This window comes from Nicotiana tabacum, chromosome 9 (genome assembly GCF_000715075.1).
Source record: "Nicotiana tabacum cultivar K326 chromosome 9, ASM71507v2, whole genome shotgun sequence".
Lineage (NCBI taxonomy): Eukaryota > Viridiplantae > Streptophyta > Magnoliopsida > Solanales > Solanaceae > Nicotiana > Nicotiana tabacum.
Window position 1 is genome coordinate 108,062,695 of NC_134088.1, and position 25,304 is coordinate 108,087,998.

Sequence of the window (25,304 nt, forward strand, 5' to 3'; positions counted from 1 at the left end):
GAAGCTCTTATTTGAAGAGATTTAGATATTTGGTTCAAGCTCAATACAATCGAGTCAACCAGACATTGGGCTCAAATTATTTTTTCAGGTTGTTTATTTCGTTTGGGGCCCAATATATTGAAGCATGCTTAGGTTTTCTAGAAGGAATTAGAAGTGTCTAGTCAAAAAGTAAATTGTATTTTTTTCATTATTTCATTAATTGTATAGCTTGATAAGTGGATAGTTAGTTATACAAAAGATTCTTTCATTATTTGTATATATACACATGACTTGTACAGAAAGAATTCAATTTGAATATACTGAAAAAGATTTCAGCTACACAAAATTCTCTCCCACGTCAATGAATTCTATTATGGTATCAGAGCTTTAGGATCGATCTTCTCCTTCCTTCTTCTCTTGTTTCTTATTCTCTTTCATCTTCCTTTCCCAGTCTCTTTTTTCTTTGTGAATACCAGTTGCAATGGTGGATCCCTCTAAATCACTTGATGCAACTCATGTAACCAAAACAGTAGAATCTGAAGCTCACATGTTGTTTCTGACTCCTCTCACCTATTTTATCTCCATCCCTTAGATTCTCCAAGAATGTTCATTGTCAACATTGTTTTTATGGAAAAGAAGGTATGCTAGCTGGAGGAGAGGTATTTTCAAAGCCTTGTCTTCTAAGAACAAGGTGTGATTTATAGATGAAACGTTTCTTCAATCCAATATCTCTTGTGATTATTTCAAACTTTAGGCTAGAACAAATGATATGGTGATATCATGGCTGTTGAACAATTTGACTAAGGAGATAACAGAGTGTGTTCTCTACTCTAAAACAGCCAGGGAGATATGGTTAGAACATGAGGAAATATTTGGACAAAACAATGGTGCTCAGGTTTATCACATGCAGAAAGAAATTAGTGAATACGTGCAGGGATTTTTGGACATTGTAGGATATTCACCAAGCTCAAAAGGGTTTGGGATGATCTTTGTCACGACCCAATTCCATCATAGGCAGTGATGGCACCCAATACCATTGTTAGGCAAGCCAACACTGATCAAACTAATTGTTTTCCGTTTAAATAAATTACTAAGTGGATAACATTTTCTCATTTGTTAAAAAGATTTTGAAATTTGCAAATGTGACATAATTAAACGGAAACAAACGAGTACAAATCGTAATCATGTAAACAAATCATAAGTCTACTAGTGTGTGTGCCAAGACCTGGTATCACAAGTATGTGGGAAATCTAGTAGATTATACAAAAGAACACTGGCCTACTATTTGAAAGGAAATAGAAAGAAAATAAAACATGAGGGCGACTCCAGTTGCTGCAGGACGACTCGGAAAGCATCTCACCGTGAAGTCTCGAGATGGAGATCAAATCTGCGCACCAGACTGGTAACCAGATGCACCTGCCTCAGATCCTGTACAATTAAGTGCAGAAGTGTAGCATGAGTACATAAATAATATGTACCCAGTAAGTATCTAGTCTAATCTCGAAGAAGTAGTGACGAGGGGTCGACTCCGACACTTACCAAGGGCCAACAATATGATAATATGAAATTCTAATTAAGGATGATATATAACAATAAAACTCAGAACAAGAAATAACTGAACAATTCGTCGCCATATTTAAGAACCCAAATCACTTCCTTCATTTAAAACAAATAATCTTTCAAATAATGAATTTATACCAATTATAAAAGGGACTTCCAGTTCTATTATCACGAACAAAATTTCCCCGAGGATGTTCGGCCCGATCCAACATAAATGTAACTGTGCACTGTCGAGGGTCAAACAACGCAAACCATAGATGCATTTATTAACCTGCCAAGGCGAACGGTCCGCTCCCATTAGAGTAGTAGAAAGAATTACCCCGCTCGCAGAATATACTTGCGACACGGTTAAATATAAATTATCAATAAATCATAAACCTTTCTTGATTCTTTTCAAAATAAATACAATTCAACTTGAAGCTTTTAAATCCTTAAAAATCCTCGACTTAGTCCCATTTCATGTATTAACAAATATAATCAAATAACGGTGTCCACAAAGCATGGTATAAACCTAAAACTACCCGGACATAAACATGAATAGTAGCTACGTACGGACTCTCGTCACTTCGTGCGTACGTAGCCCCCACAAATAAAAATACATATTAATTAAGTTCACCTATGGGGTAAATTTCCTCTTACAAGGTTAGAAAAGAGACTTACCTCATCTCAAGCCTACTTCCCAATTCAAGAATGCGCTCAGACCTCCAAATTTGATGCCAAACGACTCGAAACTAGTCAAACATTATATAAATCAATCAATACATGCTCAATAGTTCATATGTCTACTATTAGAGTGATTACCCAACCCAAATTGCAAGATTCCTAACATTCACCCCCGGGCTCACATACCCGGATTCCAAAAATATTTGAAGAAAGTTGTTACCCATAACCTTAGGAACATAAATATATGGTTTTCACTAAGTTTCATAATTATTTTCGTGGTAAAATCTCATTTTCTATTAAACCCTAGGTTTTTCATCTAAACCCATGATTTCTACCAATTTTCATGTTGAAATCTCCCATAATCTATGTATTAAACTCACATTAAGGTAGAAATTACTTACCCTCAATAGCTAGGTTGAAGTCTCCTTTTTTGAATCTTTAAAATCACCCAAATGTGTGAAGAATGGGAGAAAAATGCTTAAGTCCCGTATTACATGAAGTCCACTGCCTCCAGTGATTTACGCACCTACAGTCATAGGGCTGCACCTGTGCACTCACTTCTGCGGACAAAATTTCGCTTCTGCGGACAAAATTCCACTTCTGCGAACAAAATTCCGCTTATGCGGACAAAAGTTTGCTTCTGCGGAACTCCCCTAGGCCGGCTGGCGTCGCTTCTGTGGATGGGTTTCCGTTTCTGCAATCCCACTTCTGTGGAGGATGGGCCACACCTGCGGAACCTGGGTTGCATTTCCTTGTCCGCTTCTGCGAGGCTTGGCTCGCACCTGCAGCTGGCCAAGCGCAGGTACGATTATGACAGACCTGATGCTTCAGCCGTTGCTCCAAATTCTCATCTTGGTCCAAAGCCACATCCGATTGACACTCGGGGGCCCCGCCCAAACATACCAACAACTTTGGAATCATAAAATGGACTCGCTCGAACTCTTGGAATGCCCGAAACAACATCAAAACTAAGAATCGCACCCCAAAACCAATTGAATCAAATTTAAGAACTTCAAGTTCTTCAATTTACTTCCAATGCGACAAAACGTACTTAAACTACTCGGAATGACACCAAATTTTGCGTGCAAGTCTTAAATGACATTACGGAACTAATCCTGGTCTCGAAAATCCGTTTGGACCTCGATATTACCAAGAACCGCTCCCAACCAGATTTAAAGAACATCTAAAGCCTTCAAGAACCAACTTTCACTATTAGGCGCCAAAATACTCCCGAGTCATCCAAAACCCGATCCGAATATACGCCCAAGTCCGAAATGATCATACGAACCTATTGGAACTATCAAATTCTGATTCTGAGGTCGTCTACTCAAAATGTTGACCGAAGTCAAACTTGGCCTTTTAAGCCAACCTTAAGGAACCAAGTGTTCCGATTTTAACCTGAACCCTTCCAAATCCCGAACTAACCATCCCCGCAAGTCATAGAACAGTAAAAGCATGTATGGGAAGTCTTATTTAGGGGAACGTGGTTCTAGAAATGAAAACGACCGGTCGGGTCGTTACATTCTCCACCTCTTAAGCAAACATTTGTCCTCGAACATGTTTAGATTCATACCTGAGGTGCTGAATAAGTATGGATATCTGCTCCGCATGTCCTCCTTGGACTCCCAAGTTGCCTCCTCGACTGGTTGGACCCTCCACAGAACCTTTACCGTGGAAATCCTCTTGGATCTCAACTGGCAATCCTGTCTAGCAACAATGGCAACTGGCTCATCCTCATAACCTAAGCTCTTATCTAGCTGAATAGTGCTGAAGTCTAACACATGTGACAAGTCGGCATGATAACTCTGGAGCATAGACACGTGAAAGACCGAATGAAACCCTCATAGGTTGGGAGGTAAAGCGAGCTCATAAGCAACCTCCCCAACCCGCCTCAACACCTCAAATAGGCCTACAAACCTTTGGCTCAACTTGCCCTTCTTCCCGAATCTCATAATGCCCTTCATTGGCGAGACTTTCAAGAGAACCTTCTCGCCTACCATAAATGATACATCAGGCGCCTTCTGATCCGTATAACTCTTCTGTCTGGACTGTGCTGTGCAAAGTTGCTCCTGAATCAACTTTACCTTTTCCAAGGCATCCTTCACCAAATCAGTACCATATAACTTAGTCTCGCCGGGCTCAAACCACCCGATGGGAGAACGACATCGCCGACCATATAAAGCCTCAAATGGAGCCATCTCGATACAGGACTGATAACTGTTGTTGTAAGCAAACTCGGCCAAAAGTAAGAACTGATCCCATTGTCCCCTAAAGTCAATCACACATGCTCTGAGCATGTCCTCCAAGATCTCAACTATCCGCTCTGACTGCCCGTCGGTCTGTGGATGAAACACAGTGCTGAGCTCTACACAGGTCCCCAACTCACTCTGTACGGATCTCTATAAATGCAAAGTGAACTGAGGGCCTCTGTCTGATATGATGGAAATAGGCACACCGTGCAACCGAACTAACTCTCGAATGTAAATCTGGGCCAACCTCTCTGAAGTATAAGTAGTTGCAACTGGAATTAAGTATGCTGACTTGGTCAACCTGTCAACAATGACCCAAACTGCATCGAACTTCCGCATGGTCCGTGGCAACCCAACTACGAAGTCCATAGTAATGTGTTCCCATTTTCACTCTGGTATAGTCATCTGCTGGAGTAAGCCACCTGGCCTCTGGTGCTCATACTTAACCTGCTGGAAATTTAGGCACCTAGCTATATACTCAACTATGTCTTTCTTCATCCGCCGCCACCAATAATGCTTTCTCAGGTCCCGATACATCTTTGTAGCACCTGGATGAATGGAATACCGAGAACTGTGTGCCTCCTCTAGAATCCTCTCCCTCAAGCCATCTACATTAGGAACACATAGACGACCCTGGAGTCGCAGGACACCATCCTCGACAATAGAAACCTCCATGGCAACATCCTATAGTACCGTCTCTCTGAGAACTGCTAAGTGTGGATAATCAAACTGTCGAGCCTTGATCTGCTCCGATAGTGAAGATTGGGCAACAACACATGTAAGAACTCGGTTGGGCTATGAAATATCCAATCTCACAAGTTTGTTAGCCAAGGACTGAATGTCCAAAGCTAGTGGTCTCTCTTCTGCTGAAATAAATGCCAAGCTACCCATACTCTCTGCCTTCCTGCTCAAGGCATCTGCGACCACATTCGCCTTGCCCAGATGATAAAGAATGGTGATGTCATAGTCCTTCAATAACTCAAGCCATCTGCGCTACCTCAAATTGAGATCCCTTTGCTTGAACAAGTGCTGCAAACTGCGGTGATCAGTGTAAACCTCACAAGGCACCTCATATAAATAATGCCTCCAGATCTTAAGAGCGTGAACAATCGCGGCCAACTCCAAATCGTGCACATAATAATTATTCTCATAGGGCTTCAGCTGACGTGAAGCATATGTAATAACTCGCCCCTCCTGCATCAATACACAACCCAAGCCAACATGTGAAGCATCGCAATACACAGTATACATCCCCGAACCGGAAGGCAACACTAGAACTGGTGCTGTAGTCAAGGCCGTCTTGAGCTTCTGAAAGCTCGCCTCACAATCATCGGACCAACGGAATAAAGCACTCTTCTGGGTCAATCTAGTCAAAGGTGCTGCAATGGATGAAAAGCCCTCCACAAACCAGCAATAATACCTTGCTAACCCAGGAAACTCCTGATCTCAGCTGCCGAAGTGGGATGAGGCCAAATCTGAACTGTCTCAATCTTCTTGGGTCCACCTTAATACCCTCGCCTGATACAACATGCCCCAAGAATGCCATAGAATCTAACCAAAACTCACACTTGAAGAACTTAACATATAACTTCTGTTCCCGCAAAGTCTGGAGCACTACTCTCAAGTGCTGCTTGTGCTCCCCTAGGCTACGTGAGTAGATCAAGATGTCATCAATGAAGACAGTGACGAACGGATCAATATAAGGCCTGAACACCCTGTTCATCAAATCCATAAATGCCGTTGGGCCATTGATCAAGACGGAGGACATCGCTAGAAACTCATAATGACCATATCTAGTACGGAAAGCAGTCTTCGGAATATCTGAATCCCGAATCTTCAACTAACGATACCCTGACCTCAACTTGATCTTAGAGAACACCCTATCACCCTGCAACTTGTCAAACAAATCATCGGCATGCGGCAACGGGTACTTGTTCTTGATGGTAACTTTGTTCAACTGGCGGTAATCAACGCACATCCGCATAGTTCCATCTTTCTTCTTCACAAATAACACTGGTGCACTCCAAGGTGATACACTTGGTCTGACAAACCCCTTTGCTAAAAACTCATCAAGCTACTCCTTTAACTCCTTCAACTCTTTCGGAGCCATACGGTACGGTGGAATAGATATAGGTTGGGTACCCGGAGCCAAGTCAATACAGAAATCAATATCACGATCTGGTGGCATGCCTGGAATGTCAGAAGGAAACACATCGGCAAACTCTCAGACTACTGGCACTGAATCAATAGTCGGAGACTCTGCGGTGGTATCGCGAACATAGGCTAGATAAGCCAAACACCCCTTCTCGACCATATGTCGAGCATTCAGAAAAAAAATAACCTGACTAGATGTACTGACAGACGAACCCTTCCACTCTAATCTAGGCAACTCTGGCATTGCTAAGGCAACAGTCTTGGCATGGCAATCAAGGATGGCGTGATATGGGGATAACCAGTCCATGCCTAGGATGACCTCAAAGTCAGTCATATCAAGTAACAGAAGGTCCGCTCTAGTATCGTAACCACAGAATGTAACCACATAGGACCGATAGATCCGATCCACAACCACAGAATCACCCACAGGAGTGGACATATAAACAAGAGTACCCAAGGACTCGCGAGGAATATCAAGGAAATGAGCAAATAAAGATGATACATATGAATAGGTAGATCCTAGATCAAATAACACCAAAGCATCCCTACCGTAGATAGAAATAATACTTGTGATCACGATATCTGAGGCCACTACATCTGGTCTGGCCGGAAAAGTATAGAATCTAGCTGGCGCACCGGCTGGCTGGCCTCCACCTGACTGAATAATAGCTGGGTGACCTCCCCCTACCTAGCCTCCACCTCTAAGACGACCCCTACCCGCTTGTCCCCCACCTCAAGGTGATCAGACAATAGGTGCTGCAATCATAGGCTGATGACTCTGCTGTACTGCCTTGCCTAGAAGTCTGGGACTAAATTTCTTCATGTGACCCGGATGTCCATACTCGTAACAACCTCTTGGTACTATAGACTGCTGCCCCAAAGTCTGACCCTGATGGCCTGAATACCCACTAGAAGAACCCTGGATGGATGGTGGGTGGTATAAACTCTCTAGCATGTCACTTAAATAGGCACTGGAAGAACCCTGATGAGCTGGTGGGCGATAAGAACTCTCTAGCATAGCACTGAAATAGGGTCGCGCTGGAGCACCCCGAGGAGGTGGTGGTGCTGGATATGTGGGACTGCTAGGCTGACCCCTCCCAAACTGACCTCCACCCCTAGCCAGGGCACCTCTAAACTCTCCAGAGAAATGGGTCCTCTTGTCCTGCTACATCTGCTCTCTACCCCTCTGACGGTAGCCCTCAATCCTCCGAGTAATCTCCACTAGTAGTTGATAATCAGTACCTGTCTCAACCTCCCGGGCCATACTAGCACGAATATTGGGGTGCAACCCCACAAAAAATCTCTGCACTCTCTCTGCGTCGGTAGAAAGTATCATAAGTGTGTGGCAAGACAACTCGGAAAATCTCGCCTCATAATCGGTCACTGACATCTGACCCTGCTCGAGCTGCTCGAACTGACCTCGCAACTCTTCCCTCTAAAAGAGTGGAATATACCTGTCCAATAAAAGCTGTGTAAACTGGTCCCAAGTCATGGGAGGAGAACCCGCTGGTCTGCCAAGAAGATAAGACTGCCACTGTCTACGGGCCCTGCCCTCCAGCTGGAAGGTAGTGAAATCCACCATGGGACTCCAATATCCTCATGTTGTGCAGTCTTCCCCTGCACTAATCAATGAAGTCCTGGGGATCCTCATGCCTCTCACCCCCGAAAATATGAGGGTGTAGCCTAGTCCATCTTTCTAATAGCTTATGTGAATCACCGTCCGCAGCTGGTCTAGGCTCAGGTGCAGCCGCTGCAACTGGCTGGGCTCCGCCCACGGGTAGTGTACCCGGAGTCTGATATACTGCAGTTGCATGCCCCGGAGCCTGGGAAGTAGGGGTATATGCTCCCCCTCCTGCCCGAGATGCTGGAAATAAACCATCCTGAGTCATAGTGTCCATGAACCGCAGCATACGGCCCATAACCTCCTGAAAACTGGGTGCTGACATGAAATCTACTCGGGCTAACTCTGCGACGGGCACCTCGCCCTGCTCCTCAATGATGTGATCCTCCACTGGATCTGCTGGTGGTGCTACTGGGGCAGCTTCGGAACACCCTTGTCCCCTACCTCGAGTCGGTGCCCTCCCCCGGCCTCAGCCTTAGCCTTTAGCAACGGGGGGAGCAGCTCCTCCCGGGTCTGGAACGTCCGATGTACGCGTATCACCATCTGTGAGATAATGATATAAAGGATTTTAGTTTACCATCAACTGCACGATAGGAGATGAATAAAGGGTAGTTTCCTAACACCCTATAGCCTCTCAAAGATAAGTACGGATGTCTCTGCACCGATCCGCAACACTCTACTAAGTTAGCCCATAACTTGTGAGACCTACGTGAACATAGTGCTTTGATACCATGTTGTCACGACTCAATTCCATCATAGGCCGTGGTGGCGCCCAACACCATTGTTAGGCAAGCCAACATTGATCAAACTAATGGTTTCCCGTTTAATTAAATTATTAAGTGGATAACATTTCCTCATTTGTTAAAAAGATTTTGAAATTTGCAAATGTGACATAATTAAATGGAAGAAAACGAGTACAAATCATAATCATGTAAACAAATCCAAATTCATAAGTCCACTAGTGTGTGTGCCAAGACCTGGTGTCACAAGTATGTGGGCAATCTAGTAGAATATACAAAAGAACACTAGCCTACTTTCTGAAATGAAATAGACAGAAAATAAAACATGAGGGAGACTCCAGTTGCTGCAGGACGACTCGGAAGGCAGCTCACCGTGAAGTCTCGAGATGGGGATCAAATATGTGCACCCGACTGGTAACCAGATGCACCTGCCTCAGATCCTGTACAATTAAGTATAAAGTGTAGCGTGAGTACATAAATAATATGTACCCATTAAGTATCTAGTCTAACATCGAAGAAGTAGTGACGAGGGGTCGACTCCGACACTTACTAAGGGCAAACAATATGATAATATGAAATTCTAATTGAGCATGATATATAACAATAAAACTCAGAACAAGAAATAACTAAAAAGTTCATCACCATATTTAAGAACCCAAATCACTTCCTTTATTTAAAATAAATAATCCTTCAAATAATGAACTTATACCAATTATAAAAGGGACTTCCAGTTCTATTATCACGCACAAAATTCCGCCGAGGACGTTCGGCCCGATCCAACATAAATGTAACTGTGCACTGCCGAGGGTCGAACAGCATGAACCATAGATGCATCTATTAACCTGCCGAGGTGAATGGCCCACTCCCATGATAGTAGAAAGAATTACCCCGCTCGCGGAATATACTTGCGACGTGGTCAAATATAAATTATCGATAAATCATAACCCTTTCTTGATTCTTTTCAAAATAAAGATAATTCAACTTGAAGCTTTTAAATCCTTAAAAATACTCGACTTAGTTTCATTTGATACAATTAACAAATATAATCTAATAATGGTGTCCACAAAGCATGGTGTAAACCTAAAACTACCCAGACATAAACAGGAATAATAGCTACATACGGACTCTCGTCACTTCATGCGTATGTAGGCCCCACAAATAAAAACACATATTAATTAAGTTCACTTATGGAGTAAATTCTCTCTTACAAGTTTAGAAAAGAGACTTACCTCGTCTCATACCTCCAAATTTGATGCCAAACGACTCGAAACTAGTCAAACATTACACAAATCAATCAATCTATGCTCAAAAGTTCATATCTCCACTATTAGAGTGACTACCCAACCCAAATTGCAAGATTCCTAAAATTCACCTTCGGGCCTACATACCCGGATTCCGAAAATGTTTGAAGAAAGTTGTTACCCATAACCTTAGGAACATAAATATATGGTGTTCACTAAGTTTCATAATCATTTTCATGGTAAAATCTCATTTTTTTATTAAACCCTAGGTTTTCATATAAACCCATGATTTTTACCAATTTTCATGTTGAAATCTACCCATAATCTATGTATTAAACTCACATTACGGTAGGAATTACTTACCCTCAATAGCTAGGTTGAAGTATCCTTTTTTGAAGCTCTAAAATCTCCCAAATGTGTGAAGAATGGGAGAAAAAATCCTAAGTCCCGTATTAAATGAAGTCCACTGCCTCCAGCGATTTTCGCACCTGCGGTCATAGGGGCCACACATGTGCCCTCGCTTCTGCGGAACTCCTCTGCGCCAGCTGGCGTTGCTTCTGCGGATGGGTTTCCGCTTCTGCGGTCCCGCTTCTGCAGAGGATGGACCGCACCTGCAGAACCTGGGCTGCCCTTCCTTGTCCGCTTCTGCGAGGCTTGGCTCGCACCTGCGGTTGGCCAAGCGCAAGTGCGATTATGACAAACCTGATTCTTCAGTTGTTGCTCCAAATTCTTATCTTGGTCCGAGACTCATCCAATTGATACTCGGGGCCCCGCCCGAACATACCAACAAGTTTGGAATCATAAAACGGACTCGCACGAACTCTCAGAACACCCGAAACAACAACAAAACTAAGAATCGCACCCCAAAACCAATTGAATCAAACTTAAGAACTTCAAGTTCTTCAATTTCCTTCCAATGCGTCGAAACGTACTTAAATTACTCGGAATGACACCAAAGTTTGCGTGCAAGTCTTAAATGACATTATTGAACTATTCCCAGTCTCTGAATTTCGTTTGGACCTTCATATCACCAAAACCCGCTCCCAACCAGATTTAAGGAACTTATAAAACCTTCAAGAACCAACTTTCACTATTAGGCGTCAAAACGTTCCCGGGTCATCCAAAACCTGATCCGATCATACGTCCTAGTCCGAAATTATCATACGAACCTATTGAAACTGTCAAATTCTGATTTCGAGGTCGTCTACTCAAAATGTTGACTAAAGTCAAAATTAGCCTTTTAAGCCAACCTTAAGGAACCAAGTGTTCCGATTTCAACCTGAACCCTTCCAAATCCCGAACTAACCATCCTCGCTCTAGATAAAATAGTGAAAGCATGTACGGGAAGTTTTATTTAGTAGAACAGGGTTCTAGAAATTAAAACAACTAGTCGGGTCGTTACTTCAAAATATCAAAGTTGGGAACAAAGGAAATCAGATTAATGAGGAAGCAATTTCAGAAAGTCGTGTTGGTATATTCCATTCTCCCTGGCTATCTACTCCTTCTAGATCATTCATTAGTATTTCTTTAAACTCTATTTCTTGGATACTAGATTCAGGAGCATCAAAACATATGACTTCTAATGTCAGACTTTTGTTTAATATTCAGACTTTCTCTAAGCATGTTCATGTTACTCTATCCAATTCTCTTAAAGTTTTAGTTTATCAATATGGTTCAGTTTCTCTTTTACCTCAACTCACTTTACAGAATGTTTTATTTGTTCACAAACTATGCATTTAATTCAATTCCATCCTAATATTTTCTTCTCTTGGTGCTACATTGCAGGCTCCTTCAATGAAGAGGCCAATGGTGTTTGGTGAAGTAAAGCAGGGACTCTACATTTTTAATTCAAGTCAAGTCAAGTCTAGAGCTGGAGTTATTAGTAAAATCAAGGCATTTTACCATTCTCTTTGTAATCGACATATTAGGAGTCAATTTACAAATTTTGTTTTAGCTTCAATTTCCAATGATGTAAGCTTTCGACATACCAAATTGGGGCATTTGCCATTTTCTAATATGAAGAATATTAGTTCCATTACTTATTCTGGTTCCTTTTCTAACAAATATGCTTGTGACATTTGTGCTAAAGCAAGACATGTCAAATTACCTTTCCCTTCTAGCTCTATCACTACAAAACATGCTTTTGATCTTATACACATTGACACTTGGGGGGCCCTATAAAACTCCCACTCATAAAGAGTTTAAATATTTTCTTACCGTTGTGGATGATTATAGTAGAGCTACTTGGACTTTTCTTCTTAGGACCAAATCTAATGCTTTTCCGGTCCTTACGAATTTTCTAGGAATGATAGAAAGATAATATGGCACCAAAGTAAAGTCTATTAGATATGATAATGCTTGAGAGTTAGGTTCTGGTTCCCAACACTCTGAGTTCTTAGCTTCACAGGGGATTTATATCAAACAACTTGTCCTTGATCTCCTCAACATAATGGTGTTGTTAAAAGGAAACGCAGGCACCTACTTGAAACATGTAGAGCACTATTGTTTCAATAAAATTTGCCTATTCATTCTGGGAAGAATACTTGTTGACTGCCACGTATCTAATAAATAGATTCCTTTCTAAGGATCTAAATGGAAAGTTGCCCTATGAAATCCTATTTGGAACACCTCCTTCATATTCTAATCTTAAGGCTTTTGGTTCACTTTGCTATGCCGCTACCCTACCTATAAATAAATCAAAATTGAATCCTAGATCACCAAATTGTGTATTTTTGGGGTATATTTTTGGAAAAAAGTATACAAATTACTTGTTTTACAGTTTAAAAAGGTGTTCATTTCTAGGAATGTGTTTTTTCGTGAGCACATATTCACATTATCTTCCAAGGAATCCATTCACTTTTTTCCTAAAAACTCATCAATACCTCAAACAGATAACCCTATTCCTCATTTCCCTATCTATCATCAGGAACTTTCAGACTCTAGAACTACATCTCCTCCTTCTTCCAACCTGCCAACTTGTTCACCTTCACCTACTTCCCCCTCCCCTTCTACTACAATTTCTTCTCTCTCTCTCTTTTCACTATCCTACACTCTCCTTACCACACTACACATATACATTCTTTTATGGATGACAAGTCCCCTCCCATCTCAGGTCCTTCTTCTGCACCTATTCATCCAATACTTAGGAGGTCACTAAGGGATAATCATCTATTGATACCCAATTTTGCCCTCATATTTTTATAAATATCATATATACTCTTAAAATATAATTCCTGTATCATCATCAATTTACAAGAGTCACAAAAGTATTTTTCTATAATTTTTCATAATTTCTAAAGCTTTAAAATTGATTTTTCTTGCATTTAATTTATTTGAACATGTATTAATTACCTATTTAAATTATTTTATGATAGCTTAATCATCAAAATTTATTATTTGCGTCCATATATATATTTCATAATATTTTTACTTCATTATATATAATTATATTGGTTTTTTAAGCTATTTACAGAACTTTGCAATAATAGCCTATATGCTATACATAATTATATTAATTACATTATTTAAGCTAAAGTAGAATTTTTATATTTTTATAATGTTAAGTTATTATTTTTAATCATTTTATTCCATAAGTAATATTTTATTATGTATTAATTGTATTATTTAAATAATTTTATTTATTTAATTCTTAGCCCAATTTTAGGCTACTTTTCGGACAAAAAACAGGCCCAAAACATTTGGCCCATCCCCAGTTCACTCTTCAACAATCCAAGACCAAACGACCCTCTTCAAAAACCAGTCGCGACCCGACTTTAACCCGCTCCCCTTTCGATTTTGGCTGTTGATCTCAAATGATCAACGACCCAAATTAAGTCGACCCCTCTCCTTATATCCATCCCTATTAAACCCTTGAGACAATTCCCGTCTATGCCACCCTCAAACACTCCAAATCCTTCTACCCCCTAAAAAACCCTAGCCGCCTCATCTCTAACCATTCTCCTATTAGCGGCAATGGAATTTTCTTGTGATTTAACTTTCTTTATTTGTGTTATCGCGTCAGTATCTATGCAACAATGGTGTTACTTAGTACTTGCCTAAACATGGAAAGTACCATCTCTCAGAACCAGGTCCGTTCAACTTCAATCTCTAAGATTTGGACAATATCTCGTCATATACACGGAAATGGGGTTGATTTCTCACACCATCAGACTAATTTTCAAACATTGAACCCTAATTAGGGTTTGGATTTCGATTTATCCCTTTTAACGGCTCTATTATTGATTGCATGTGATATTTTCTTTCCTTATTGGTGTTTGATTGATTATATTTCCTTGTTTGTTCGTTCAATTTCTACTACCATATAAGCCCATTCCCTGTTCCCTTTCTAGGTCTCAACGACTATCATTAAATCACTGCAAATACTCTCTCACTCTCACTTATTCTATTGTTCTAAACTTGAGACCTTGGCCGGCTGAAAGCCAAGACCATTAGAATTCGATTGTGTTCGTTTCTCAGTGCGAGCACTGCCCAGGGTTCACTTGAAACCCTTGGAAACTCTGACGTACTAAGATTTTTGGATTCTGCTACTCTTTGCTACTAATATTTGAATTGTTGCTGGAAATTTCTCTTCTCATATGCTTGTTCGTTAATTTGTAACTAGTAAGTACCTTTGACTCTCGCAATTTCATTCTCTTTTGCTTGTGTTCATGCTCTATATATCTATGTCACTTAAACTTTGGTGGACCAATATGCTATTATGCTGTCTTTGTTTGTGGTCCTCTTTGCTTTGAAGTTATCCTGTAGCCATGTGTTTCCTAGCATCAGAACCTGCCTAAAGCTCTAAGATTTGATGTGTCCATGATTTCTGACTATATTAAGCCTACTTAGTCTAGTGTGTTTGTGTATGTGTGAATGCTTATATCTGTTGCTTGTCATGAGTTCATCTCTCTACTTGTTTTAGATTCTTGTGATAGACTAATCCGTGCCCAGAATTTGTTCTAATGCATTACTTCTTATTGAGTCATTTATGTACTACTTATTAACTTTCTTATGGTTGATCCATGCTCATGTAATTTATAAATGCCAGTATTGCTTGAGCTTCTTAACAAACATGACATGTTTTCTTGCTATTTGTAAACTCTGATGTGTACTCTTTTGACTTGTTAAATTATGTGTTCTTCAAATATTGCCTAAGACTTCAATATATAGCCTCTTATTCTATATGTGGTTAACTGGTATAAGTCCTGATGCCTGCCTATAAGGTTAATCTAGAGTTGACATATTTCACCTACTATGAGTTCTAGTAATGTTTATGAACTTTTGTGTTATGACTGATGCTCTGCATGTTAAGTTTCCCATGTTCAACTAAGTGATTGTTTGTGAACCATTGTGAATTGTGCCCACTAGCCTATTTGTTATGCTGTTTGTGATCATACCTTCACTAGGCTCTCATGTTAGAACTTCCATGTGAAGACTGCTATTTCACTTGTTCCTGTTTTTGATTATGATAGATCTTCATGTTAAAACTCTTATGTCTAAACTCTTCTATGCTAATTATGGATCATGCTTTACTTTGAAACTCTATTTGGAGTGGGTTGCTAGCTTATGATGTCCAATCCTATCACTTCGAACTTGTTTCTGGAAATACAGCATGAGCCTACTCCATTTTATGTAATCCTGTCTTTTTGACTTAGTATATAGTTGTCGCTGGTATGATTAAGTTTGGCATCCATTTGGATTAGTAAGTTATTCGTCTGGCCCTGGTATGTTGAGCCCGCCTTTGGTATTTGGGGTCTGAAGCACATTGTCTGCACCTGGAGTCTGGGCTTGCAGTTCACATGAAGTTCTAAGCCTATTTGAAGGCCCAAATATGTTATTGGGTTATTCTATATTTGTATTTGGGTTTGTAATCATTCAATGTGGTTTGTAATAACTTGTAAAACTGAATAATGGGGAATTAGTGAAAATAGGGGATGAGATATTTTATTTTCTTGCATGTATAGGTAGAAAACCTGTCTATAGGGCTTTAACTGTCTTGTTTACTTTCCATGCTTCATCTTTTGGGAATTATCTGTACAACATGCTGGTTAATTAACCTATTCACTTAGAAAACACGATTTAGGATTAATATAATGTCTTAACTCGCAATGTTAGAAGAGCATGCCTATAGGATTTGAACTGAACTTGTTTGTTGCTTGTTTAACTGCCTCATCTTTGCACCTAGATATCATGTCAACATAATAATTGAAACTGATCACCTTGGTATATTTCCTTCCATTACGTGACTTGCCTAGTAAGCATGCTTGTAGTAATAAACAAACAAACCTGCGATTTCAATAACTTTGCCGCCCAAATATGAATCCGTTAGAAATCCTGCCTATATGATGCTATTACTCATCTTAGACAGCGTATTCATAAGATCAACATTGTTAATCTTAGGCTTTCGAACAGTCTTATTACCTCATTGCATGAACATTTAGATATCATGCTTATAAGATTGTAATAATTTTAATCTACAACTCCGTTAGCATAAAGCTCTAACGTTGCCTGTACACTACTGGAAATCAGAATCACCTAGAAATTATGCCTATGGAAATCAGATCCCTTTGTTTATTCGATCACCCAGCCTAATCACATAATCCACATAATTTAAAATTCGGTCGGGACGCACAGTTGTGGACCTTGAAGAGTGCCTAACACCTTCTCTTTGAGGTAATTTGAGTCCTTACCCGATATTTGGTGACACAGACTAGTCCAACAGAGTTATTTGCAAATAGGTGCCCTAATGCACCTTAAAAATCGTTAGGTGGCGACTCTTCTCTTTTAATACCTCCCTTTAAAAGAGTTGTCACACGTCGAAGCCCGCTTTAGTGAGAAAACGGGGTGCGCCAGCATGACGACTCTGTTGGGGATATACTTAGGCTCTTACCATAACGAATTTGACTTTTGTGGATTATTTCCCTTATTTTCCTATATTTGCCTAAATTGCTATGACATGCACATCCCTCCCCTTATTCTCCTTTATTTATTTAAATTGATATGACATGCACATCCCTCCCTTTATTCTCCTTTATTTTCTATGACATGTATGACCTCTCTTCATTTCCTTCATTGTGTCTAAGTAAACTGACTTCTCTTTTTGTCTTTCATTTCTTTTCTCTTCTTTTAATGTTCACGTTTACTATGTTATTTACTGCTTTTATGTATTCTTATCATGCAAATACTTGGCAACATGTTACTATTTTTGCATAAAGCATGCTCCACATCATACTCCACTCGAGCCTATTATCAACATAGTGGCGTTTGATGAGTGTCCACGCTATCTTGAAATCAGCTTTTTAAATCGGAAAGGCTTATTTGCTGTAGACTACTCGATCAGTGGTGCAGTCGACGGTCCCGTTACTTTTCCTCTCAAGTTATCGACTTGAGAGTACCAGTCTAGACCCTTCTAGAAATCACACTCCGATTTAAAATGTACATGCATCATGCTAAACCTAGTACAGATTGAGACGCCATTGACGTAACAATCCACTTAGATAAAACCATGTCCAAAGTCTAACGGGTTTTCTGCAATCCCAATGGACACTATCATATTATGTGCATCACTTGAAGAAAGTTTTCCAACATGTTGACCATTACTGCATAAGTAGTCGACTGTGGAGGGGGAAGGAGCTAACCTTTGTTTGTTTGTAGAAAACAAAGCATAAAATCCCCAGGTTCGGTATGGTCCAGAAAATCTCGCCTTTGCTACTAACTGGTGGAAATACCTTGCACATTGTGATAAAAATCATGTGAGGAGAGTACTTGGTGACCTGCTATCTTTTATGAACATTCGACCAAATAGGGAACTGATCGAGGACGTTACTACGTTCTGGGATGAGAAAAGAGTTGTTTTCTGATTTGGCAATATAGAAATGACTCCTCTCCTAGAAGAAATAGGGGGTTTCGCCAAGTTACAATGGGATAGTCCAGGAGTAGTGGTGCCAGAAAATCGCACTTCCCGCGGGTTTCTAAAAATGTTGGGTTTTAAGAAAAATGATGAATTGCTATGTCTAAAGAAGTCATACATCCCTTTTGAGTTTCTCTATGAGCATTATGGGCATAGCAAACAATATCGCCTTCATCATGACGAACTAGCTATTACTTCCTTAGGATGGGTGCATCACCGGGTTTATGTGTTCATTGTCTGCTTCTTGGGGTTGTTGATATTTTGATGCAAGGAGGAAGGATTCATACTCGCTTAGCCATGGTCTCTAGGACCTTAATGGATGGCATCGAAGGACAAACTTACACTATCATCCCCATGATCTTAGTTGAGATGTACCGTGCTCTGGATCTGCGCAAGCAGGGATTCTGACACTTTGAGGGTTGTAATCTATTGCTACAAGTTTGGCTGCCGGAACACTTTCAGAAGGCAGAGTAACATCAAGAGCTTCTGCGAAGGCCACTGAATGACTACATAGCCAACCATCACCCAAATAAAATGACATTTATTACAGACAAGACAGGTTTGCAAAGCCTAGAAATATTATAGGTTGGGTACGCTTCTTCAACAATCTGACAGACGAGCAGGTGCATTGGATATTTATATGGTTTCCTAGTAGTGAGTTTATCATCAGATCAAAAGGGACTACTCACTTGGTCCTTATTGGGCTGCGAGGCATCTACCATTACGCTCCTATAAGGGTAATGAGGCAGGCGGGAAGCAAACAAGTCATACCTCGGTTTTCCAACATGGTCCAGTGCAAGGCAGATTTCAAGGGAGATGTCATCCCAGTTAAGTTCGAAGCACAATACATGTGGAACCAATAGATCATCGTGGAAAGAGAAACTATTGAGCCCGACAGGTATCACGCCGGCCATATGTACTACTATCTATCATGGTTAGAAGACAACGTAGTTGGGGACATCAAACCAGGAGTCAATCTAAAAGATAAGATCATAGATGAAGTGGCTGAGGCACAAGTGAAGTACAAGAGGCTACACAAAAGGGTGTTCAAATCCGAAGCTAAGCATATGTAGCAACATAAGGCAAATATGGAGGTGATAAGAGAATGGAAAGAGATTGCCACTAAGTCGATGGAGAGATTAGAATATTTGGAGCAAGGACCGATAGAGCTGGAAGGGAAGATGAGGAAGAGAATTTGGGATTGTCAGGGCATGGACAATGATGAAGTAGGAAAGCTGGCAAAAGCTTACTTATTGATGGACATGTGCGATCTGGGGAACATGATTGATGGGGTCAAGAGAGCCAAGCATGGATAAGGTCCTTCAGGGACCAAGTAGATTAGGAGATGATGTTCTTTACTGCTTTCTATCTTAGATTAGATTTCGATGTAATAAGGCCTAATGCCATTAGTGACTTCATTACTATTGTCGATTTAGTGAAAGTTTGTTTTGGCTTATTTTTGCATTAATGAAATGAAGCAAAGTTGGCATCAATTTTCTCCAAGTCTATGTGTCGCTTAGGCTTACCTCAAGCGCAATGAGGTCCCCCAAATTAGGGCGTGAATTATTGCATGACTTTGTGAAACATGTTTAAATATGACGAACATTCTTTTATTTCACCTTACTGACTTGGTTACCTTTGTTGTTTATTTATTTTTGATTATTCCCATCCCCAAAGGTTGGTTCATGCATATTGGCATCATTAGCATACCACACTAGATCCAGAGGTCCTCCACCTCCTCCTCCACCTAGCGACCCGAAAAGCAAAAGCAAAGGAAAAGGGAAAATGAATGATTTAAGTTTTATCCGAAAAGATAATGTTGTTGTGGCGAAAAATGTTGAAACTTTAGATGGTAGAAGTACTCTGGGTAGAATGAGTTGATCTTACGTTTGGAGAAGAAAATCCTGGAACTACAGGGCGAGCTTGAGCAGGTCCAAAATCTGGCAAACCTTTCCCTTACTCTCAATGTTCCCAACATCAACCAGCAAAACCTGACTACCCAGAACCAAACACCACCACAAAATACACAAAATCATAATCCACCACCCATAGCTCCAAATCCTCCCGCACCACACCAGTATCATCATCCCGTACCTCCCAGGGCCTTAACCCACCACCAGTGCAAACCCCTCAACAACATCACCATTATCAAACTCAATACTCATAAATCACTACTTATCACACTCCCCAAAATACACCGCAACCTACTCCCGTTCCACAAAACTTAACTAATGATCACCCATATATCCAAGTTCCAGGAACTCATCAAAGCAATCCGATATATGTAGAAACCATACCTCATACAACGCAGCAAACCCTATACAAACCTGAACCGACTAAGAAGGACCTGCTCATTAGAAACATGGCGGAGGAACTCAAGAAACTCATAGGAAAAGCCTAGAGTGTTGAAGATGGGAAAGGCGTTTAAGGTTTGAATTACAAAGATCTGTGTATTCAACCAGATGTGGAACTACCAGAGGGTTACAAACCTCCAAAGTTCAAAATGTTCGATGTCAATGGTGATTTGAAGGTGAATTTAAGAACATACTAAGACAAGCTTGCGGGAGTTGGTAAGAATGAACAAATCCGCATGAAGCTGTTCATGCAAAGTCTTACAGGAGATGCCTTCTCTTGGTATATCAGTCAAAACCAAGAGAAGTGGGAAAATTGGGTAAGTATGGCATCCAACTTCATGGACAGATTCAAGTTCAACACAGAAAATGCGCCAGGCGCTTTCTATATTCAAAACTTCAAGTAGAAAATGACAGAAACCCTCCACGAGTATGCTACTCGTTAGAGATCAGAGGCCGCAAAGGTAAGGCCAGCACTCGAAGACGAACAAATGAAGTTCTTTGTTAGAGATCAAGATCTGCAATATTATGAGAATCACAAGTTCTCAGACATCATCAAGTTAGGAGAGAGAATAGAAGAAAGAATCAAGAGCGGGATGATGACTAATTTTGAGGCGCTGCAAGCCATAAATAAAGCCTTGAATCGTGAGGTATTTCAAAGAAGAAAGAAGTGGGTGCTGTGATGGTAGCTCAGGGTCCTAAGTCTCCCCTCACATACCAAACACCTCCACTCACATATCAACCCTCACCCCAAAAATATCAAAACCCTGTCACTACCTACCATACCTACAACACCCAGCCTGCATATTACCATTCACCTCCACCCGCCCGCCAAAACTTCCCAAAGCCACGTCCAAATTTAGACCGCAAAACTCATAGAAAATATACCCCAATTGTTGAACCCATAGCCCAAGTGTATGAGAGACCTAAGGTCGTTGGTTACGTCACCCCTATTCCTGCAGTTGTTATGAAACATCCTTCCTAATGGATCAACCCCAACAAAACATGTGCTTATCATTCAAGCATGAAGGGCCATACCATTGAGAAAAGACGTTGATCAGCACTAAGGTTATACAAGCAAAGGAAGTTGCACCGAATGTCTGCAAAACCCTCTCTCGGATCACAGAGGTGACAGAGTGAACGTGATAGAAACTGATGAGGTATGGGATCAGGAAGGGTCCATCGGACCCATTCGAGAGGGGGACACTCCTAAAACATCTCCGGTCACCCTCACGCCAGTTTTGGTACAAACTCAGGCACCATTTGAATTTGAGGTGGCTACACCTTTCACTGTAATGGTAGATCCCACACCATCGTACAAGTCTGATGCCATCCCATGGGATTATGTTGCGGAAGCAAGAAGAAAGGGAAAAGCCAAAATGGAAGAAACAGGTGCCGCACAAGGTATGACTAGAACTAGCAGAGTCTACACACCTGAGAATCTGGGTGGAACAAGTAAATAAGCTGCACCTAAACCGCATGTTGTTAAGACTGGCACTGACGACCTTTGGAGGAAGATACAAGCAAGGGAATACTCCGTTGTTGACCACTTGAATAAGACTCCTGCTCAAATATCTATTTTATCATTGTTGCAAAATTCAGACGCACTCAAGAATGCCTTGATGAAAGTGTTAAGCGAAGCTTATGTACCTGCTAGCATCACTAGTGGAGAGATGGATAACATGGTGGAGTAGGTATTGGAGAGTCACAAAATCACTTTCCACGAACATGAATTACCGCCAGAAGGATTGAGTCACAACAAATTGTTGAACATCACAGGGAAATTCGAGAACAAGTTCATTGCCAGGGTCCTGATAGATGAAGGTTCAAGTTTGAACATATATCCACTGACCACTCTGAAAAGATTGCGTAGGGCCTGCACGAAATACGAATGGGAAGCATAAATGTGAAGGCATTTGACGGATCTCAGAGAGCCACTATCGGGGAAATCAATCTTGATCTACAGATGGGTTCGACTTGGTTTGATGTTGAGTTCCAAGTGCTAGATATATCTTCTACTTACAACCTATTGTTGGGACGACCTGGATACATGCAGTTGGGGCAGTGGCTTCTACTCTGCACCAAGCTGTGAAATTCGAATGGAATCATTAGGAGGTGATCATTTATGGACACAGAAATAACCCTATCTACACCAGCCATACCGTTTCAATCCTCAAAAACAGGAGGAAGTTGGGTGGAGTAACATATCACCGCATTGAGAGGTTAAAAGCAATTGAAAATGATCGATGGTGGAACAAGAAGATAGAAAGCATATTGTTGCGGACTGGATATGAACCAGGCAAGGGTCTTGGTAAAAAGCTAAAGGGGATCACTAAACCCATACAACCACAATATCATGGCACGACCTTTGGACTCGTGTATGAATATACCATACAAGAACATCAGGATTGGATACCACCATGGTGCGCCCATTATCATCCGCTGGAACAACATATACCACCTCTACACCAGACATTCCATCAGGCAGGCATGATGTGGGGATCCGAGGAAGATATGGACTACAGTGCAATTGTTGAGGAGGAGGAGAGGATGAAGACCTTACCATTCAGACAATGGAAGAAGGAGTTGTTCCTAAGAACAGGACCGTTGCACCATCCCGGGCTCACCGAGTTCCTGGGTAGCGTGGCAAATTAGCATGACTTGATTTCAAATTGTTTTGAGCATTTAAGACATTTTCAGTATTTTATTTTGAAATAATTACTCGAGCTATCGAGTCATACTTCTTGACATTTTAAAGTTTTATTAATGCATTATTGCTTTCCATATTTATTATTATCTTTTAACATTCTTTTCAGCATAATTATTACATATCCTAATGAACCTACGACTGTAACATGTAATGCGACAACACAACATAAGGACAGTGATTCAGAAGATCTGGAAGATGATGTAATACCTGAGGAAATTGTCGAAGAAGTAGAGAATTTTGAAAACAAACCAAAGTCTAATTTGGAGGAAACTGAGGCCATTAACTAAGGGGAATCTGAAACAGTCAAGGAAACTCGTATCAGAATTCATCTATCACCGTCAGAGAAAGAAGAGTATGCCAAGTTCCTAAAGGAATATAGGACATTTTTGCATGGTCCTAGGACAATATGACTGGGTTAAGCACATCCGTAGTAGCTCACAAGCTACCCACCAATCCTATGTGTCCACCGTTAAAATAGAAGCTCAGGAAATTCAAGCCAGATATGAGTTTAAAGATAAAAGAGGAGGTCACCAAACAAATTAAAGCCAAGGTTCTCCGAGTGGTCGAATATCCAACATGGTTAGCCAACATTGTGCCGGTTCCAAAGAAAGATGGGAAAGTTAGAGTATATGTCGATTACCGAGGTCTGAACAGAGCAAGTCCTAAGGATAATTTCCCATTGCCTAACACATATTAATCGACAACTACGCCAAACATGAACTCCAATCCTTTATGGATTGTATCGTAGGATATTATCATATCTGGATGGATGAAGAGGATGCTGAAAAGACTGCCTTTATCACACCATAGGGGGTATATTGTAATAAAATAATGTCATTTGGTTTGAAGAATGTTGGGGCCACCTACATGAGAGCCATGACGACTATCTTCCACGACATGATACACAGGTAAATAGAAGTGTACGTAGATGATATTATCATAAAATCTAAAAGGATCTCAGATCACATAACAGACCTGAAGAAATTTTTCGATCGGCTTCAAAAATACAATTTGAAGTTGAACCCTGCAAAATGTGCCTTCGGAGTCCCTACTGGAAAGTTGTTAGGTTTCATCGTCAGCCGCTGAGGTATTGAGTTAGAGCCATCAAAAATTAAATCTATCCAGGACTTGTCAATGCCAAAGAATAAGAAAGATGTAATGAATTTTCTAGGACGCCTCAATTACATCAGCCATTTTATAGCACAATCAACGGTGATATGTGAGGCAATCTTCAAAATGTTGAGGAAAGATGCTATAACAAATTGGACTGAAGTATGCCAGAAAGCCTTCTACAAAATCAAGGAGTATTTATCTAAACTGCCCGTATTGGTCCCGCCAGAACTAGGAAGACCTCAGCTGCTTTATCTGTCCGTGTTGGATGGAGCCTTTGGCTGCATTCTAGGGCAACATGACGAAACTAGGTAGGAAAGAGCAGGCGATATACTATCTGAGTAGGAAGTTCACGCCTTACGAACCATGGTACTCTTTGTTGGAACGCACCTGCTGTGCTTTGACATAGATAGCCCAGAAGTTGAGACATTATTTCTGTGCATACACTTCATATCTCATATCAAGGATGGATCCACTAAAATAAATCTTTCAGAAACCCATGCCTACGGGTAAGTTAGCAAAATGGCAAATATTGCTGAGTAAGTTCGACATCATCTATGTAACTCAGAAGGCAGTCAAAGGGCAAGCATTAACTGATCACTTGGCAGAAAACCCTGTAGACGGAGAATACGAACCATTGAAGACGTATTTTCCCAACGAATAGGTGTCATTTGTAGGAGAAAACATTATCGGAGCATACAACGGTTGGAGCATGTTCTTCGACGGAGCAGCAAACTTTAAGGGAGTGGGCATCAGAGCTGTCTTAGTATCAGAAACCGGTCAACATTACCCCGTATCCGCAAAACTCAGGTTCTCGTGCATCAAGAATATGGAAAAATATGAAGCCTGCATTTTTGGGCTCAGGTTGGCCGTCGATATGAACATTCAGGAGTTGTTGGTAATCGGAGATTCTGATCTATTAGTGCACCAGGTTCTAGGAGAATACGCTATTAAAAACACAAAAATATTACCATACTTGCATTGTGTACAAGAGTTGATCAAGAAGTTCATAAAGAT